Below are 19,448 nucleotides of genomic sequence, written 5' to 3' on the forward strand. Positions count from 1 at the left end.
GAAGACTGGCGCGCATGTAGGAGGATGATGTGCACATGGTTTAGACAACCTAGAGTATGATTCATAGATAAATACAATGGTCCGAATGATTCATGCATGCATCTGGCTAAGTGGACGCAGGAATATGGAGAAAAGCCTCAACATGAATGGGTGGACCTGTTCTATCATGCCCTGGATGTTATACCAATGAATTGGTATATAGAGACAGAGCTCCGACACAAAACAAATGAATGGGATGTCCTATGCGAAGGGTTCGTGATGACTTTCAACTTTGAGGATGGATGGGATAGTATTGATGAAGCGCTACAAGAAGTAAAAGAAGCCATCTTTAGGATGCCGTAGGGGTCAGTAGAAATGATTCAACCTCACTAGGTTTCTAATCTAAGTTGCACATTGGAGTGTTATAATGCAACTGCTATGGAAGAAGCTGGAGATTCGAGGAACATTGATATTCCAGAGATAGAAGGCCAGCACAAGGTTCAAGGACCATAGATAGAGAACCTTGACATAACCGCACGAGTAAAGACTAAGCAGGTAAATATTGGTACAGAGGCGGAACCTAAATTCGCGAAGATTTGGGACTACTGGGATGCCACGGTAGTGGATAAAGTCACTGAACTACTCTGCGAGTATCAGGACTTATTCCTAACCAAGTTCACGAACTTAAAGGGAATAATCAGAGACTTAGGGGTAATGTGGATCACATTAAAACCTGATGCGAAGCCAGTAAAATAGAGATTGTATCGCCTAAAACCGAAATACAAGGAGAAGGTCCGCGTAGAATTAGATAAGATGCTCACGGGAGGCATTATTGAGTCTGTTGAGGAATCCGATTGGGTAAGTCCGATGGTGGTACAAGAAAACAAGTAGAAGGATGAAATAAGAATATGCGTGGATCTCAGAAAGTTGAAAGATGCGTGTGTACATGATCCATTCCAAACTCTGTTCACCGATGAGGTGTTGGACAATGTAGGTGGTCAGGGATCATATTCTTTCACCAATGGGTTCTCAGGGTACCACCAAATCAGAATCATGCTGGAGGATAGGAGTAAGACAAACTTTGCAACAGAGTGGGGTTGCTTTCAATACACTATTATGCCATTTGGATTAAATAACGCGCCAGTTATCTTCTCACACGTAGTTGTTGTGAAGTTCAGGGAATATATTCATAAATTCTTGGAGGTCTATTTTGATGATTGGACTGTATTTGGGTTGGTTAGGATGTTAGGAAATTATATATTACAGTGCAATGGAACACATAAAATATTGCAGAAATATAAACACAAAAAATGCATAAAACAAGAGAGACACATATATATGTGGTTCGCCGAGTTTGGGCTACATCCATGGAGAAACAACCAGTCCTTCCTTTTATATTATCCAGCAAAACTAAAGAGATACAACCTACAGTAGATCCGTTGTAATTCCCTCTTCGCTCTCAATCTCCTCTCTCTTCCTCACTTAGAATACAAATCTGCATAGACGCATTACAATTCCCTCATATATAGTGAGGGGTTGCCTTCTACAGCAAAAGACCCTAAATTAAACATAACTTCTCTCGTCAGATCTCCACCTAACGAACGACCCCGATTGACTATGAAATTACAACATTTTACAAGACAAGTTTACATCTATTTTTAGCTTTGGGGGCACCACCCCCCTGGACCCCCCTACAATGAATATTTTATAGGCACCGTTGCTGCCCCATTATGAACTTGGGTCCAATGTGGCGATACCTTTGAATACAGAAGATAATCAGGCTCCACACCCAACATAGGAATCACGTAGCGAACCTGCGCTTGATGATGGATACATGCTGAAGATATCAAATTGCGCTCAACCTCAAGAAATGTATGTTCCTCGTTACTTTTGGGAACTTTTTGGGGCATGTGGTTTGTAAACAAGGGCTGATGGTAGACCCCACGAAAATTGCAATAATTTTGAATTTGGAAGCACCGTGCAGTGTGAAGTAGCTACGCGCTACCTTGGGAAATATCAGTTACGCCCAAATCACTGCACCGATGGAAATGCTACTAAAGAAGGACGTCACGTTCTATTGGGACGATGACTGTAAGAAGAGCCTAGATATATTGAAGTAGAAGATGGTTACTACGGCAATTCTTGTCCCGAACTAGAAGAAATAATTTCATGTTCATGTTGATGCATCATGCATTGCGTTGGGGCAGTTCTCACAAAGGATGATGGAGAAGGCTTGGATCAGCCTATCGCATTCACGAGTCATAGGTTATCTAAAGAAAAAAAGAACTATTCTACCACTGAACACGAAGGACTAGCTATGGTGTATGCGCTCTAGAGATATCAGTACTATTTTCTTGGGGGACACTTCAAGATGTATACAGATCATTATGTGCTAAAATAATTCGTCAATAAGCCTGTGTTGGGGGAGCGCATATGCAAGTGGCTTTTATTGTTCCAAGAATATGATTTTGAAGTTGTTGTGAAGCCTGGGTGATCACTTGTTGCACATTAAAACAGGGGAGGAACCTACCAGTTTGGAGGAAGGACTACACGACACACAAATTCTTGCTATGTGCATAGCGGATGGACACTTTGAAGATATAATCCACTTTCTAACAATTGGAACTGCACCGGAAGGTTACTCTGTCCAATAAAAGAAGGAACTAGTGGTGCGCGTGAAAAACTTTTCCGTCATTTCAGGGAATTTATACAAGATGGGGACCGATGAGATACTGCGAAGGTGTGTACCAGAATTTGAACGAAGTAGCATCCTCGCAGAAACTCATGGGGGCCCCACGGTAGGTCATTATGTAGGGAAAACAATGGCGTAGAAGATTCTCCACGCAGGGTTGTGGTGGCCGACCCTTTATTAGGATTCAAAAGCACATTGCAAGCCATGTGATGTATGTAAAGAAATGCGTAAGCCATCACGGAGGGACAAGATGCCTTTAAATCTGCAAATGATGTTGTAGCCCTTAGAAAAGTGGGTGATCGACTTTGTAGAACCTATCAAACCGCAAGGAAAGACAAGCGCGAGATATATTATTACTGTGAAAGAATACCTGATGTGTTGGGAAGAAGCGTAACCAGTAAAAGATTTCACAGCCGTGTTTTTTCTTTTTGAACATGTACTGACACGATTCGGGTGTCCGAAGATTTTGATAAGTGATCACGATACACATTTCCTTAATGAAACGATCAGCATGCTGACGGAATAATTCTAGGTGTATCATCAGAAAATCACACCGTACCACCCACAGGATAATGGAACCATGGAAGCATTTAACAAAGTATTGGAGATCGTGCTGACAAAAGTATGCATTGCATAGCGAAACGATTGGGACCTGTGTGTCCCCATAGTGTTATGGCCTTATAGGACCACATGTAAGAAACTGATGGGACAGACGCCTTTTAGGCTAGTCTATGGAGTGGAAGCCGTAATGTCGATGGAGTATATCATGCCTAATCTGCACATAGCAGCGCTCACAGGTATGATGGACTGCAGATACCTAGAGGAGAGGCTCGCACAGCAGGAGGAACTCAAACAAGAATGGTTTTTGGCAGGATTCCATCAGCAGGTACAAAAGCAGAGCGAAAAGACATGGCATGTTCGACATATCAAGCTGCGCACTTTTAGGGTGAATGATTTGGTGCTTTTATATGACAACAAGTTTGATAAATTTCCAGGGAAACTCCAAATGAATTGGATGGGACCATAAGTTATTAAGGAAGTCACAGATGGTGCTGCAGTGTAGTTGGTGAAACTGAATGGCGAACTCTTCCCAGGCAAAGTAAACGGTAGTTGATTGAAGCCTTACACAGGTGGCCTGACCATCTGACTAGCCACAAGAAGTCCAGTAGGCAGTGGCTCTGTTGCTACCGACCTCACAGCAGTCCGAGTAGAGTTAGGAGGTCTCTACGCGAAGATATCCGCACTGACAGAGTGACTCGAGGTCGAGTCACGATGTTTGTGCTGGGGCCCTGTTGGGTGCGAGATCCCCCAAGGCAAGTTTTGGGGCTTAAAGCCCAAGTTTTGACTATGTTCGATATAAAGACTCCGTGAAGTGTGGGCATGGAGCGTGAAGTTGTAATTGAGTCATAGCGTTGCCCGCCCTTACTTTTGTAATATAATTTCGGCTTGAGTGTTCTACCTATGGTCTGTGGACCATGGGATTATATAAATAGAGCGAGGCTCTAAGTTGTAGAGACAGATTATTAGATCTAAGAATCTAAGAGAAGATGAAGCATTGAGTCTTGGTTGAATTGTAACGTCTTGGGTTGTAGGATAGGAGAAGGCTCTTAAGCTGAGTGCGCAGAGGCCTAGTAGTCCGCAGCTAAGTGTGTGGACCCCTGCAGTTGAGTGCACAGGCCGAGTTGACTCTGTATCTAATTGAGAAGTAATAAAGAAAAGTTCTTATCATTCTGTGCACCTTTCTTTCTTGTTTTATGCATTGAAATATAATGGATATAAATTGAAAGTTATTGTTTGTGTGAACTTATATGAATGTGTTGAATAAGAAAATATAAAATAAGTATCGGTTTAAGAAAAGTTAACTAACAGTTATAAGAGGATAAGTAAGATCTGCGGTAGAAATCAGGGAAAGAGCGCAGGCAACGCGAAATCACCTTAGCCCTCGATTAAGGGTTTCGCGAAGGCAATCGAGATAGAGCAGGAAGGCCTCACAGGTCAGGGAAGTGTGTGGAGTGACCTATGTGAAGCTATTCCTAGTTGGACTAAGTTGACTCCTTAGACATGCGGAAACTTGGTTCCAACATCCCTTCATACTGCTTCAGGTGAGACCTCAGTCCACGCTCCACAGGCTGTTGCCGAAAGGGCTAGTAGTACAGGTATTTTTTTGGCTAATTAACTTTGAACCCAGTTTAGGCACCATCAAGGCAACAAATGGTTCCATTGCCAGGACCAGAATCTGCATAGGGTTGTCTGATGTCGCATCACTGGAATCCAACTAAGAAGGAGATTGAAGGGTGGTTGGACAGGAAAATTCATGAATTCATGACACAAGAGAATAGGAATCCATGATTATTGAAGGAAGAGTGGTTTGACTACTCCCTGTACACAGAGATCCACAAAATTTTCTTCGCATCTTTCCCTACTGAGCTGTACGAGTGGATCACGAAGCTAGCAGATAGCCAATAAAGGTGGAAGCTCGATGAACCTATTGTGTGGACCCAAAAGTTGGTGCGCAGATTGGAAGCATCGAAGGATAAGATTGCTCGCCCTGTTGATCACTGGCTTGATTAGATTATAGGAGGATTCATTACTGAGTTCGCGGTAGATACTTCGATCAGCTATAGCGAGGTAGAGAAATGCTTTCTCAAGGGACCGTGAGGTAAGTATGTAAAGTCTCTGGACACTTGGATTAAAATGTTATTGTGCGAAAAGAGGATTATGCAGCTACATTGATGTTTGGGGCTATGTGAAGTGGGAGAATTTATAGAAACGAAGGAAGTGCGGGACTAGAGACTAGCCCCTTGATTTCACCTTCGCGAAGGGACGAGGAAGAGCTCGCGAAGGTATCTCCGCGAAGTGCGATCCATTTGATAAGGTAGAGGATTCCACGCATACCACCTCCACCCACACCACTACTAGTTTCACTGTCATCACCTCCATCTTCGCCCGTACCAGCTCCACCACCACCGCGTTTTAATATGGAAAGCTCGATAAAATTGGTTGTGTTCAAGGGAGTAGGAAATGAAGATCCAGACAAGTTTTCGTTCGTTGTAAAAGTCATATGGGAAGCGTAGGGAGTTACAGATGATAATATCAAGAAAGTGACATTGGTTAGTGCTCTGTAGGATTGTGCGCTGACCTGGTACATCAAGCACTCAAGTGATAATCCGAATGCAAGAATCACGATTATCCAAGTTGTGCTAACTAGGGAGTTTAGTAGGCCGAAGTCAGAAGCGCAGTCAATCATTGGGTTCAAAGAGAACACGATGCTACCAGGTGAGAATCTTTGCGAGCTGGATCAGAGGCTAAAGTGCACGATTCACGATGCTAACATGACTCTAACGAATGGAAAGCACCACGAATTGTTTGTAGCATCACTATCGCCGCATTTGAGGAATGTGTTATCGCAATAAAGGTTAACAACTCAAGCAGAGGCTTTAGAGATCGCGATGAGGCTGCGTGAAACCCCAATACAGGATCCTAACTTGGAAGTTCATCAGATCCATGCGCAATTGAAAAAATTATGCTCGAGATGCAGAGTCTAAAACATGACAGAACATTCTGACCAGAAGCACATGAAGGTGTGGTGTGTGAAATGCAAAGGTCAGGGTCATGATAAAGAGCACTGTTGTTATAGAAATTTTTGCGCCCTACAACTCCAAGCATGAAATGTCCATAAACAAAGGGCTCCTAAGTCCCTAAAAGTGTTGTCCTAACCCCTAAAGGAACAAGGTCAACAAATTACAGCTTCTCCCAGAAGTTCTCCACCAGAAACTGCTCAGAATTGGTCAAAACAGGATCATTTCAGCTGCTCCACTGGCTAGGTGCGTTGCATTGCACCTAAATACACTGTGAGGGTGTGTTGCATTTCAAAAGTCCCTCTGTGGGGTGCGATGGGTGAGAAATGAAAAATGGCAGTGTCATTCCGCGAGGTGGAGAGACAATGGAAGCTTCCAGAATCTTCTCCTGTGACACTTGCCTCACTGAATTCGACCAAGGATGAGTAAGAGACCTTCAGTCTCCAAGTGGAAGCAAGAACTGACAGAGAGAAGACACTAATCAAATCACAAGCTGACTCATCCTCCTTACAGATATCTATATATGGATCCCTCATCCCAGAGATCCAGAGGCTGGAATTTTGCATATTGTAAGGAATTTCTATTGGTTTCTAGAGACAAACATCATATTGTTGGGTGATTTATGCTTTGTTTGAGGTGAAGAGGGGCTTCTTTGCTGGGAGGTTGATGCTGGGTCAGAACCACTGGTTGTAACTCCTCCTAGATCTTTTCTTGTTTATCATTAAAAACTATTTGAGTTTTCCTCCATGCTTTTCTATCATTGATGCTTGTTACATTTTGTATGGTTAACTTAAATCTGATCCTAAGTTGTTTATGAATATAGATCCATGTCTTTGTATAGTGCTCTTCTTCTGTGATCTTACAGGTACTTTGTGAAGCTGGGCAAGTAAGGGAGCAGGTAGCTGGAAACTATCAAAGAAGAGAGGGATTGGATTAAAGGATTAGCGCAAGACACAGGTTGGTTCTTTCTATTCCTCTCTATTTATAATTCATAATGGAAATACAAAAGTAGTTTTTCTCTGTTTGTTTCTAAGGCAACTGTCACACCTTAGTGGGATAGAGCAGTTCTAAATAGACACTTTTCCCGGTAACAACTGCCTAGTATTCGTGAATTACCTCACGGGAGGGTGATCAATGCTGATAATACCAGAAGCACGCGAAGAGGTGTGGTGTGTGAAATGCAAAGGTCAGGGTCATGATAAAGACCACTGCTTGGTATTTGTAAATTACTTCGCAGGAAGGGGATCAATGTCGATAAGACCGGAAGCACAAGTAGGACAAAGCGCGACACCTACTCTATGGTACGCGATTTGTCAAATAGGGGGAAAGCATCTATAGAAAACTTCCATTTGTTGCAAAAGTACACACAGGAACTCGTAACAATTATTCTGTAATTTTTTTAGATCAATGGGACACGATGAGTGCACATGTAGAAGTTATGAGCTAATGATGGATAGAACTCCCACCTACAGGGTTCAGGCAGAAACGAGGCCCCTAGACCAAGGTGCAGGGATGGCGTGAACTGAATTTCAGGGGCGCGAACGAGGCCGAGGTGGAGAAGGACCTAGGAGAGGTCGCGAACAACTGATATGATACAATTGCAGAGGACCAGGACATTATGCCCATGATTGTATAAATCCAACATGTCCGTAATGTCTGTACTATACCTTGTTTCATCATGAGACGGAGGATTGTCCTACGCTGATAGCTAGGCTACGCGACAAGGGAGTGCTACCACCTCCCCCGACTCAGAACCTACAAATGATGAGGTCTGAGCCGCGCAAGGACGATCCAAATGTGAATAGTGTGCTCCGAAGTGGAATTACGATGGGAGATGATAAAGGCAAACAACCCGAAGAAAGTACTTGGGTTCGCAAAGCTCCGGTGAAAGAATCGGAGTTTGATTTGGAGCGCGCTCGAGAAACCTTTATGGAAGCTAAGAAGAGCTTCGATGATGCCTCCACTTCAGGAAGCAAAGATTGACCAGAGCTGGAGATGGACCCATTGATGCTCACAATGTTCTTAGAAACGTTTATAAAGCTACTGCACGACAATAAGGCTATAAAGGGATTACAGGAACTCATTAACAAATGCGTGGGAACCGCGCAATGAGAACCGTGCGTAGTTTGAAATATTTGAAAACACAAGACAAGAACAGGAAAAGAAATGAGGTTAGCCACGCAGATTGGAGAATATGAGATGGACCAAGTAATTTTGGATTTAGGGTCAGATGCGAAATTTCTGTCGAAGTAGACATGGGAGCGCATGGGGAGGCCTACGTTGCAATGGTCTCCTATTCAACTGCACATGGCGAACCAACTAAAGATAATACCCCTGGGGCGATTGCAGGGAATCACTGTGGATATTGAGGGAGCGAGTGCGCTAATAGACTTTGGAGTGATAGAGATTGTTGATGACAACAATCCCTACCCTGCTCTCTTAGGGATTGATTGGGCCACTAACATGAATGGGGTGATTAATCTTAAAAATTGCAAGACGATTTTTGAAAAGTAACCTCTGTGCGTAGTAATACCGTTGGACCCTGCTAAGGGATCGTGCTACACTGAGCTAGTGCATGACTATGAAATTGATGATGATTTGTACTGCATCTACAAGATAACCACGTGAGAGCAAGACTGGGTAAATCCCACTACAGATGGATGAATTTCATGGGAGCATGAAATCTCCTATACTTCGTATTCAGATGAGGAGATAGAGCAGTGGCAGAACAAGTGACACGAGGTAACCACGTTAAGCTATAATATGATGACAAGATCGTTGTGTTGTGTATCAATGGAAACAAGAGATTTACCTACTTACGATGGATTAGGAGAGGTAGATGCTTTCTTGGACCAATTTGAAAGGGAGGTGCCGGAAAAACAATGATTCGAAGCCTTGAATTGGGTACTGCATGCTACGCCTGCGAGGTGGTGGGGTATGCATAAATGGAGCTTTGAAGACTGGCGCACATGTAGGAGGATGATGTGCACATAGTTTGGAAAACCTAGAGTACGATTCATAGATAAATACAATGGTCTAGATGATTCACGTAGGCATCTGGCTAAATGGACGCAGGAATATGGAGAAAAGCCTCAACATGAATGTGTGGACCTGTTCTATCACACCCTAGATTTTATACAAATGAATTGGTATATAGAGACAGAGCTCCGACACGGAACGAACGAATGGGATGTCCTATGCAAAGGGTTCATGATGTCTTTCAACTTTGAGGATGGATGGGATAGTATTGATGAAGCGCTACAAGAAGTAAAAGAATCCATCTTTAGGATGTCATAGGGGTCAGTAGAAATGATTCAGCCTCACTGGGTTTTGTTAGCTAAGTTGCGCATTGGAGTGTTATAATGTAACTGCTGAGGAAGAAGATGGAGATTCGAGGAACATTGATATTCCAGAGATAGAAGACCAGTGCGAGGTTCAAGGACCACAGATAGAGAACCTCGACATAACCGCGCGAGTAAAGACTAAGCAGGTAAATATTGGTATAGAGGCGGAACCTAAATTCATGAAGATTGGGGACTACTGGGACGCTGTGGCAGTGGATAAAGTCACTGAACTACTTTGCGAGTATCAGGACTTATTCTTGACCAAGTTCGCGGACTTAAAGGGAATAATCAGAGACTTAGGGGTAATGTGGATCACATTAAAACCCGATGTGAAGCCAGTAAAATAGAGATCGTATCGCCTAAACTCAAAATACAAGGAGAAGGTTCACGTAGAATTAGATAAGATGCTCATGGAAAACATTATCGAGCCTGTTGAGGAATCTGATTGGGTAAGTCCGATGGTGGTACAAGAAAAAAAGTAGAAGGATGAAATAAGAATATGCGTGGATCTCAGAAAGTTGAAAGATGCGTGTGTACATGATCCATTCCAAACTCTGTTCACCGATGAGGTGTTGGACAATGTAGGTGGTCAGGGATCATATTCTTTCACCGATGGGTTCTCAGGGTACCACCAAATCAGAATCATGCTGGAGGATAGGAGTAAGACAAACTTTGCAACAGAGTGGGGTTGCTTTCAATACACTATTATGCCATTTGGATTAAATAACGCGCCAGTTATCTTCTCACACGTAGTTGTTGTGACGTTCAGGGAATATATTCATAAATTCTTGGAGGTCTATTTTGATGATTTGACTGTATTTGGGTTGGTTAGGATGTTAGGAAATTATATATTACAGTGCAATGGAACACATAAAATATTGCAGAAATATAAACACAAAAAATGCATAAAACAAGAGAGACACATATATACGTGGTTCACCGAGTTTGGGCTACATCCATGGAGAAACAACCAATCCTTCCTTTTATATTATCCAGCAAAACTAAAGAGATACAACCTACAGTAGATCTGTTGTAATTCCCTCTTCGCTCTCAATCTCCTCTCTCTTCCTCACTTAGAATACAAATCTGCATAGACGCATTACAATTCCCTCATATATAGTGAGGGGTTTCCTTCTACAGCAAAAGACCCTAAATTAAACATAACTTCTACCATCATATCTCCACCTAATGAATGACCCAGATTGACTACGAAATTACAACATTTTACAAGGCAATTTTACATCTATTTTTAGCTTTGGGGGCGCCGCCCCCATGGACCCCCTTGAAGCGAATATTTTATAGGCACCATTGTCGCCCCATTATGAACTGGGATCCAATTTGGCGATACCTTTGAATACAGAAGACAATCAAGCTCCACACCCAACATAGGAATCACGTAGTGAACCTGTGCTTGATGCTAAATACATGTCGAAGATATCAAATCACCCTCAACCTCAAGAAATGTATGTTCCTCATTAATTTTGGGAACCTGTTGGGGCATGTGGTTTGTAAATGAGGGCTGATGGTAGACCCCACGAAAATTGAAGTAATTCTGAATTTGGAAGCACCGTACAGTGTGAAGCAGCAACGCGCTACCTTGGGACATATCGAGTACTAAAGAAAGTTTATCAAGAGTTACGCCCAAATCACCGCGCCGATGGAAACGCTACTGAAGAAGGACATCATGTTCTACTGGGATGATGACTGTAAGAAGAGCCTAGATATATTGAAGCAGAAGATGGTTACTGTGCCAATTCTTGTCTTCCCGAACTGAAAGAAATAATTTCATGTTCATGTTGATGCATCATGCATTGCGTTGGGGGCCGTTCTCACACAAGATGATGGAGAAGGCTTGGATAACCCTATCATGTTCACGAGTCATAGGTTATCTAAAGTAGAAAAGAAATATTCCATCACTAAATACGAAGGAATAGATATGGTGTATGCGCTCTAGAAATATCGGCACTATTTTCTAGGGAGACACTTCAAGATGTATACAGATCATTCCGTGCTAAAATACTTCGTCAATAAACCTGTGTTGGGGGAGTGTATATGTAGGTGGCTCTTATTATTCCAAGAATACGATTTCGAAGTTGTTGTGAAGCTTGGGAGATTAAACGCGGGACCAGATCACTTGTCATGCATTAAGACAGGGGAGGAACCTACCAGTTTGGAGGAAGGACTACACGACACATAGCTTTTTGCTGTGTGCATAGCAGATGGACACTTTGAAGATATAATCCACTTTCTAACAACTGGAACTAAGCCAGAAGGTTACTCTGTCCAGTAGAAGAAGGAACTAGTGGTGCACATGACAAACTTTTCTGTCATTTCAGGGAATTTATACAAGCTAGGGACTAATGAGATACTGCGAAGGTATGTACCAGAATTTGAACGTAGTAACATCCTCGCAGACGCTCATGGGGGGCCCGTGGGAGGTCATTATGTAGGGAAAAAAACTGCGCATAAGATTCTTCACGCAGGGTTGTGGTGGCTGACCCTTTATCAAGATTCAAAAGCACATTGCAAGCCATGTGATGTATGTCAAAGAATGGGTAAGTCGTCGCGGAGGGACAAGATGCCTTTAAATCTGCAAATGACATTGCAGCCCTTAGAAAAGTGGGTGATCGACTTTGTAGGAAGTCACAGATGGTGGTGCAGTGCAGTTGGTGAAACTGAATGGCGAAATCTTCCCAAGCAAAGTAAACGGTAGTTGATTGAAGCCTTACACAGGTGGTCCAACCATCTGACTAGCCACAAGAAGTCCAGTAGGCAGTGGCTTTGTCGTTGTCAACCTCGCAACGGACGGAGCAGAGTTGGGAGGTCTCTACGCGAAGATCTCCGCACCTACAGAGTGACTCGAGGTCGAGTCACGATGTTTGTGTTGGGGATCTGTTGGGTGCAAGATCTCCCAAGGCAAGTTTTGGGGCTTAAAGCCCAAGTTTTGACTACGTCTGATGTAAAGACTTCGTGAAGTGTGGACGCGGAGCACGAAGTTGTAATTGAGTCACAGGGTTGTCCACCCTTACTTTTGTAATGTAATGTTGGCTTGAGAATTCTACCCATGGTTCGCGAACCATGGGATTGCATAAATAGAGAGAGGCTCTAAGTTGTAGAGACAGATTATTAGATTTAATAATCTAAGAGAAGATGAAGCATTGAGTCTTGGTTGATGTGTAAATTAGTGTCTTGGGTAATAGGATAGGATAAGGCTCTGCAGCTGAGTGCGGAGAGGCCTAGTAGTCAACAGCTGAGTGCGCAGACCCCTGTAGCTGAGTGCACAGGGTGAGTTGAGTCTGTAACCGATTGAGAAGTAATAAAGAAAAGTTCTTATCATTTGTGCACCTATTTTTCTTGTTTTATGCATTGAAGTATATTGGATATAAATTGCAAGTTATTGTTTATTTGTTGCGGAAACTTATATGAATGTGTTGAATAAGAGAATATAAAATAAGTATTGGTTTAAGCAAAGTTAACTAATAGTTATAAGAGGATAAGTAAGATCCGAAGTAGAAATTAGGGAAAGAGCAAAAATCACTGCCTTAGCAGCGTGAAATCACCTCAGCACCTGATTAAGGGTTGCGCGAAGGCGATCGAGACAAAGTGGGAAGGCCTCGCAGGTTAGGGAAGTGTGCGGAGTGACCTGCGCAAAGCTATTCCTAGTTGGACTAAGTCGACCCCTCAAACATCTCAAGGGTGCAGAAACTCGGTTCTAGCATCCCCTCATACTGCTTCGGGTGAGACCTCAGTCCACGCTCCGCGGGCTGTTGCTGAAAGGGCCAGTAGTATAGGGATTTGTTTGGCTAATTAACTCCGAACCTGGGTCAAGCCCCATCAAGCCAACATGTTTAAACTTGTTTTAACTTGTAGAAGTGTTGTTTTAAGTTTCATCTTGCTTTCACAAGTGTCGCATCAGTTTTCCTGTTTTTGCACTGATGGTCGTCGATGCAGTGACTCTCCTCACATACTTGATTTTCCTTCTGTTTGATTAGTTGTTGCACTTGATCTACATTGATTTACTCATACTTAGTCATTTCTTCACTCAACTTCACATCATCACTCACTTCTAATTGTTTTTCACACTTCCATCAGGGAAATATACACTTGCTTTGGCCTAATCTTGCCTTGCCCAGCTCGAAACTGTGCAATCCTAAGGCTCAAGCCACACAATTGGCCTAGACCTGCATAGTGTGCAGTACAGGTTAGCTCCAACTATGCACTATGCAGTTCCAAGAATCATCCTGTCACCTTGGCCATTGGGACTACACAATGCACAGTCTCTCCCAGTCTCTGCCTAGGCTAAGACTGTGCATTGCGCAGTCCCAAGCCTCAAGCTTCATCCTTGGCCACTGGGACTGTGCAGTTCCCACAGTTAGCCAGTCTCCCTTGTTGATAAAAATTTCACAATCCTTCTCTCCAGTTACCCGACTTGTTGCTTTATCATGCTTTGAAGGTAGATTTGTTGAAGCTAATGTTTGCTTTCCATGATTGTCCTTTTTGTCCCACAGGTATTGTTTGGTCAATTTAGTGTTCTAAATTTCTCTACATAAATTATCAATCTAGGTATTGTAAACTGATAAAGTGTAGTGCACTGTTTGTGCTAGCTAACTCTTCTCACTTCATTGTTTTTATGTTTTATGTTGTTTTGGGGGTTTTTGGTCTTTTAATTCCTAATGATTCACAATGTAAATTATCAAAACTAAATCTAACCTTATTAAAGATTGCTCAAAATCTAAAAATGAAAACAAATCTAAGAAAGAAATGAAAATAGAGCTAAGAAAGATATGGAAACAAAGCTATGAAATAAATGAAAACAAAGTTTCTATTCTTATTTTACCATTATTTCCAAATCATGAATTAAAACTAAAAGTGAAATTTGCAATTGATGTTTAACTAATTACAGAAATAAAACTAAATGAAATACTTGGTTACTCTTCCTCTCAATTTTGGGAGAAAGTCTCCTTGGGATGACATTTAAGTAATTTTGTACTTCATTAATCTAAGAGAAAGCAAATACAAAGATGTAGGAATAACTCATTGCATAGATTAAATGTTCAACCACTTAGTTAAGGATGAATTATCAACTTGAAGGATTTTCCATAAACATTCATTAACACCATGAGTTAGTATTTTAAACTAAAAATGAAATGGAAAAGACAGTAAATGACACTGATCAGTTTAATTGAGAATTTAAACTAGAAAAATAGTGAATGAAGTAAACTATCCAACAATGTATCCTTATCATTCTTCAATCTTACTCTCATCCTGAATCAAGGTCAGTTTTTAATTGAAGAAACACTATTAAACTATTGAGTTCTATCTTCTAAACTACTAATAAGAACTAAAAATAAATAAATCTAATAGAAACTACTCTAAATTATAAGCACTGTTAGTAAGAAAATGATAGAAATTGCATTATAAACACTGTTCGTAAGAAAATGACTATAAACATTGTTTTAGAAATAAAATGATGAATTTACAGTTAACAAGAAGAATAAAAATAAATAAAATGAAACCTTCTTCACTGCAGGGGCCCTTTGCAACTGATTAGGCTACACTTGCTCAATCAACTCCAAGAAAACTCCTTCAGATGTTCATAAAAACATGTGGTCTTCTCATATTAAAATAGGGACACAAAACACCCAAAAATTACATAGTCTAGAACTTCAATTTCACATTAAAACTATTACTAACTTCTTAGGTCCCTTACACAGGTATTTATAAGAAAAATCATATAACTGTTTGTGGAGAAAATCATTCTATAGCCAAACACGTAGAAGAAAGATATGCGGAATCTCTTCCTCGGCTGCTAGAGAAATAAATCCAAGACATGGTGGTTGTTGGATTCGTTTGTACAGGTGGTTGTTGGAGTCCATAGGTATAGGTAGTTGCTCCAGATAACGCTTCCCATCACTATGAAACGCATTAATTAACCACAAAATAGAGTCTTGTTACCCTCGGTCTCTTTGTGTTTGAATTATCCATTAACCGTAGTCTTATGACATCTTCTTTGTCGACCTGGGTTGAATGAATAGGATAGGTTCCATGTCATGATGATTTCAAAGATGCCCATGTGGCTTGTTTCTCCTTCTGACACATGGAACCTATTAGAGCATGGAGGTAGCTGCGAAATATCCAGTTAGCTACAGAATAGGCTTCGTTCCGTAGCTAACATACAAAAATTTATTCAAACAGCAAAACATAAAAAGCATAACATGTAAATCACTAAATTTCCTCCTCAAGACAGTATATACCAGTTATTAGTGATGAGAATGGATCTTTCTTATGGAAAAACAAAGAAAAGGAATGAGAAGAGTTGCTAGGGAAAGAGTAATTTTGAGGCTCAACATACCCCCACTGCAAAATCGTTGAATGTCCCCATGCAATTTTCAAAAATGTGAACTTATTTCTCATATTGCATCTGTTTTGACACTTCTGCCAACACATACAACTTCATTTTCTTACTTCTCCTTGCACTGACTGCCATCCTGGGCTTCTTCATAAGAAGTCTGTATTTGATGTTGATAAGTGTTCTACTCAAATTCCTATTTTTCCTCTTCAGCTTCCTATTTTTCTTGTACCATAATCCTAGGTGCAACATTGTGTTGTCATGAATGGCTTTATCCAAATTGTTCTATTCCCTCAAGGTTTCATTTTCTTTTTTAATATGCCTATTCAGAATATCTAACTCAAAGTTTTCTTGTTTGAGAGAGATAGTTAGAGGTTGTTGTGGATTGACAGGCTACTCTATATTGGTTGAGGATCCTGGATCCATTGAGGTATCCTTTCTCTCTAATGACTCTATGTAGTCATAGACTTTCTGTTGTACTGGATCTATGCCAGGAGAAGCTCTGCTTGGGCTGCCTTCAAAATTTTGTGGAGGAGAGTTTTGTGGACTGTGTTCAGGTGGAATACTGTTAGGAGATTGAACTGGGGTTTCTTCCTCTAAGTTTATGAACTGGGCTCCTTTTGATGTTACCTTCCTCACCTTACCTCAAAGTCTAGAGCTCCTTCTCAGGTTTTGGAAGCTTATGGTTTCTTCTCTTGTGTCCTTCTTCCTCTTCCCTATCTCATTTTTTTCTTGATTTTCTCCCTAATCTTGGTCAGTATTTTGGAGAGTAATTGTTCATCTTCTTGTGGTGATGAAGGTTCAAGAATGTCTTCATTGATTTCTTCAGCTCTCTCTTTCATTTCTCCTTTATGTTTAGTCTGCTTTCTAACCTCTGGCTTAGAAGTTGTCTTTGCATCATTCTTTTTTGAGGAGGTTCTAGATTTGTTTTGAATGTTAATACTGATCTTTCTCCTCCTACTTTTCTTAACATGACTCTCCTCAGGTGACTATGGAGCATCTTGGAAAAAATTTCTTACCAAGAAATCTTCCCAGGTATCCCCTATACTTTTCAAATGGAATTCAACTAGTATTTTCACTAATCCGTGATGATACATAGTTTCTATGGATTCAATTTTCTTTTGGACATTTGTAGCCATCCTTCTTAGACCCGTCTAGAAGGAAGAAGGGAAGGTTGATGGTTCCATTTTCTAAGAAATTCATTAATAAGCATATATGGTAAACATACATAAACCCAAATCTTCCTTCACATGTGATGAATTTTTGTAATATCAAAAACATATTACCCCATTTGTTCTTGAGTGTTGAAATAGGAATTCCCTTCCTGAATACTATAACATCCATACCTGGGTTTCTAAGGATCACTTTCCAAGATTCACCATGAAATTCCTTGTTTTTAAACCATCTTTCTCCTTGTCTCGATAGCTATGTTTCTTCTGCTATGAAGGATTCTGTGACTACAAATTTAATATCTCCTATCTCCACTTCTGTGCCATCAAATGACCTTGCAAAAGACTTGGTTATTTCCTTTTGGTAGCCGTCAAATTTCTCAATAAAATTTTACCATCCGGCCTTCTGTAGCATCCCTTTAAGCTATGGATACCCCTTCATATACTTTACCCCTATGGGCTCTATCCTCATATCCCTTGTTTTCGGTTAAAGTTCAAAATTACTCTTACTGTCTATAAAATGAGTGATATTTAAGAAATGGAATGACTGTGTGTATGGAAATGGAATGACTGCGTATATATGAAAATGGAAAGACTGTGTATATAGGAAAAATGGAATGACTGTGTATATAGAAAATGGAAAGACTGTGTATATGAAATGACTGCATGTATATAGGAGAGATAAACTTAAGGGTTTGCATGTAAAAAATAGACAGTAAGGGTTTAGAGAGTCGTAGATAGGTAGGTCACATTGTCATCTTGACCATTAACAGGTGGAGTTGTGGAGGACTGTTTGAGTACAGGTTATGGAGTTTGAAGCGGAGATTTGTTATGAAAGAATCATTGAGACCATTTTTCATTAAAGATGGAAGATATGGCAGAGATATAATGGCGGTCAAATCGAATGATGGTCGATTAAGGAGACGTGATTATACATACTATACAAACTTATGTTTTCAGATTGCTTTTCGAAATAAATCTTTGCATTTACCTTTGGAACCTTTACCTTTTGCTTGCTAATTTTTTTTTATATTGATCCCCAGGTACCTTGAGCATGGTTGGTCTTCAAAATTTGATTTTTTTTTTTCAATTACCTGCATACATGATTTTATTATGACATGTACACTTGTGCCTGAACTAATAAAAAAATTGTAGCTGCAGAATCAGGTTAGCTGCAGAACAAAATCAGTTGCATAACGTGAAAAAGAAAGTGAAATATGGCTTATGGATCATGAATGAAATGGAAGTGGCTACATAAGTGAAATGAAATGAGATGTAAGGCAAGATGATAAATGAAATGAAAATGGAATGAAAGATGTAAAAGGAAAAATTGAAAATTTTATTGACAAAATATGACAATGATATGAAGTGAAACTGAAAAAATAAAATGGAGTGAGGTGAGATGAGATGATGAATTTGTGGAATCTGAACTGCAGAGTGACTGTAGCTTTTTGTCACTACTTATTACAGAAAGAAAATAGAAAATATAGGGCGTCAAAAACCTTTGATTTTCACCTTGTATTTTCTGTATAAGTATGCCAATCAATGATTGGTTTTCAACCTTATACAATTTTTTTTTATTTGTTTTTTTTTAGGAAAAATAAAGACTAAGTTAGTGGAGAAGAAGAATTCTTCTTCACTAGCTTCATTTCAAAATTGTCTTGGAAAATCTTAATGAACTCTTTTGAAATTGGTTTCCGATATATATTTAATCTATGACCATTCACAAGAAGAGGAGTTTTACTTTCATCTATTGTTCTTATCCTCACTGCTCCATTACTAAAGACTTTTCAATCTCATATGGCCCAAGCCAATGAGTTTGAAACTTCCATTAAAAATCTTTAAGCTTTGAATCAAACAGTAGCACCCAATCTCCCACTTGAAACCTCTTGTCCTTGATATATTTGTCATGCCATTTAGCCCTCTGTTATTGGACTATACCAATCCTTTGAACTGCCTCTTGCCTGATTTCATCAAGTTCATTTAATTGCTCCAGCCTATGCTTTTGTGCCTCTGATAAATCTAGTCCCAGTTGGACTGCCATCTTGAAAGTTCTGATTTGGAACTCTATAGGGAACAGGACTTGTTTCCCATAAACAAATTCATAGGGTGTATGTCTCGTTGTGTTCCTCCATGTAGTTATATAGGCCCATAAGGCTTCAAGAAGCCTTTCCGCTCAATCTCTTCTATGTGGCTGCACAATCTTGGTGAGGATTCCTTCAATCACTTTATTTGTAGATTCCACTTAACCATTTGTTTGAGGATGATAAGGAGTAGATTTCCTATGTTTGATCTTGTATTCTTCCACAAGCCCTTCCACCATGTTAGATGTAAATT

The sequence above is a fragment of the Pinus tabuliformis genome, chromosome 7, assembly GCF_031772625.1.
Source record: "Pinus tabuliformis cultivar Carrire ecotype Pingquan chromosome 7, CPIR1, whole genome shotgun sequence".
Lineage (NCBI taxonomy): Eukaryota > Viridiplantae > Streptophyta > Pinopsida > Pinales > Pinaceae > Pinus > Pinus tabuliformis.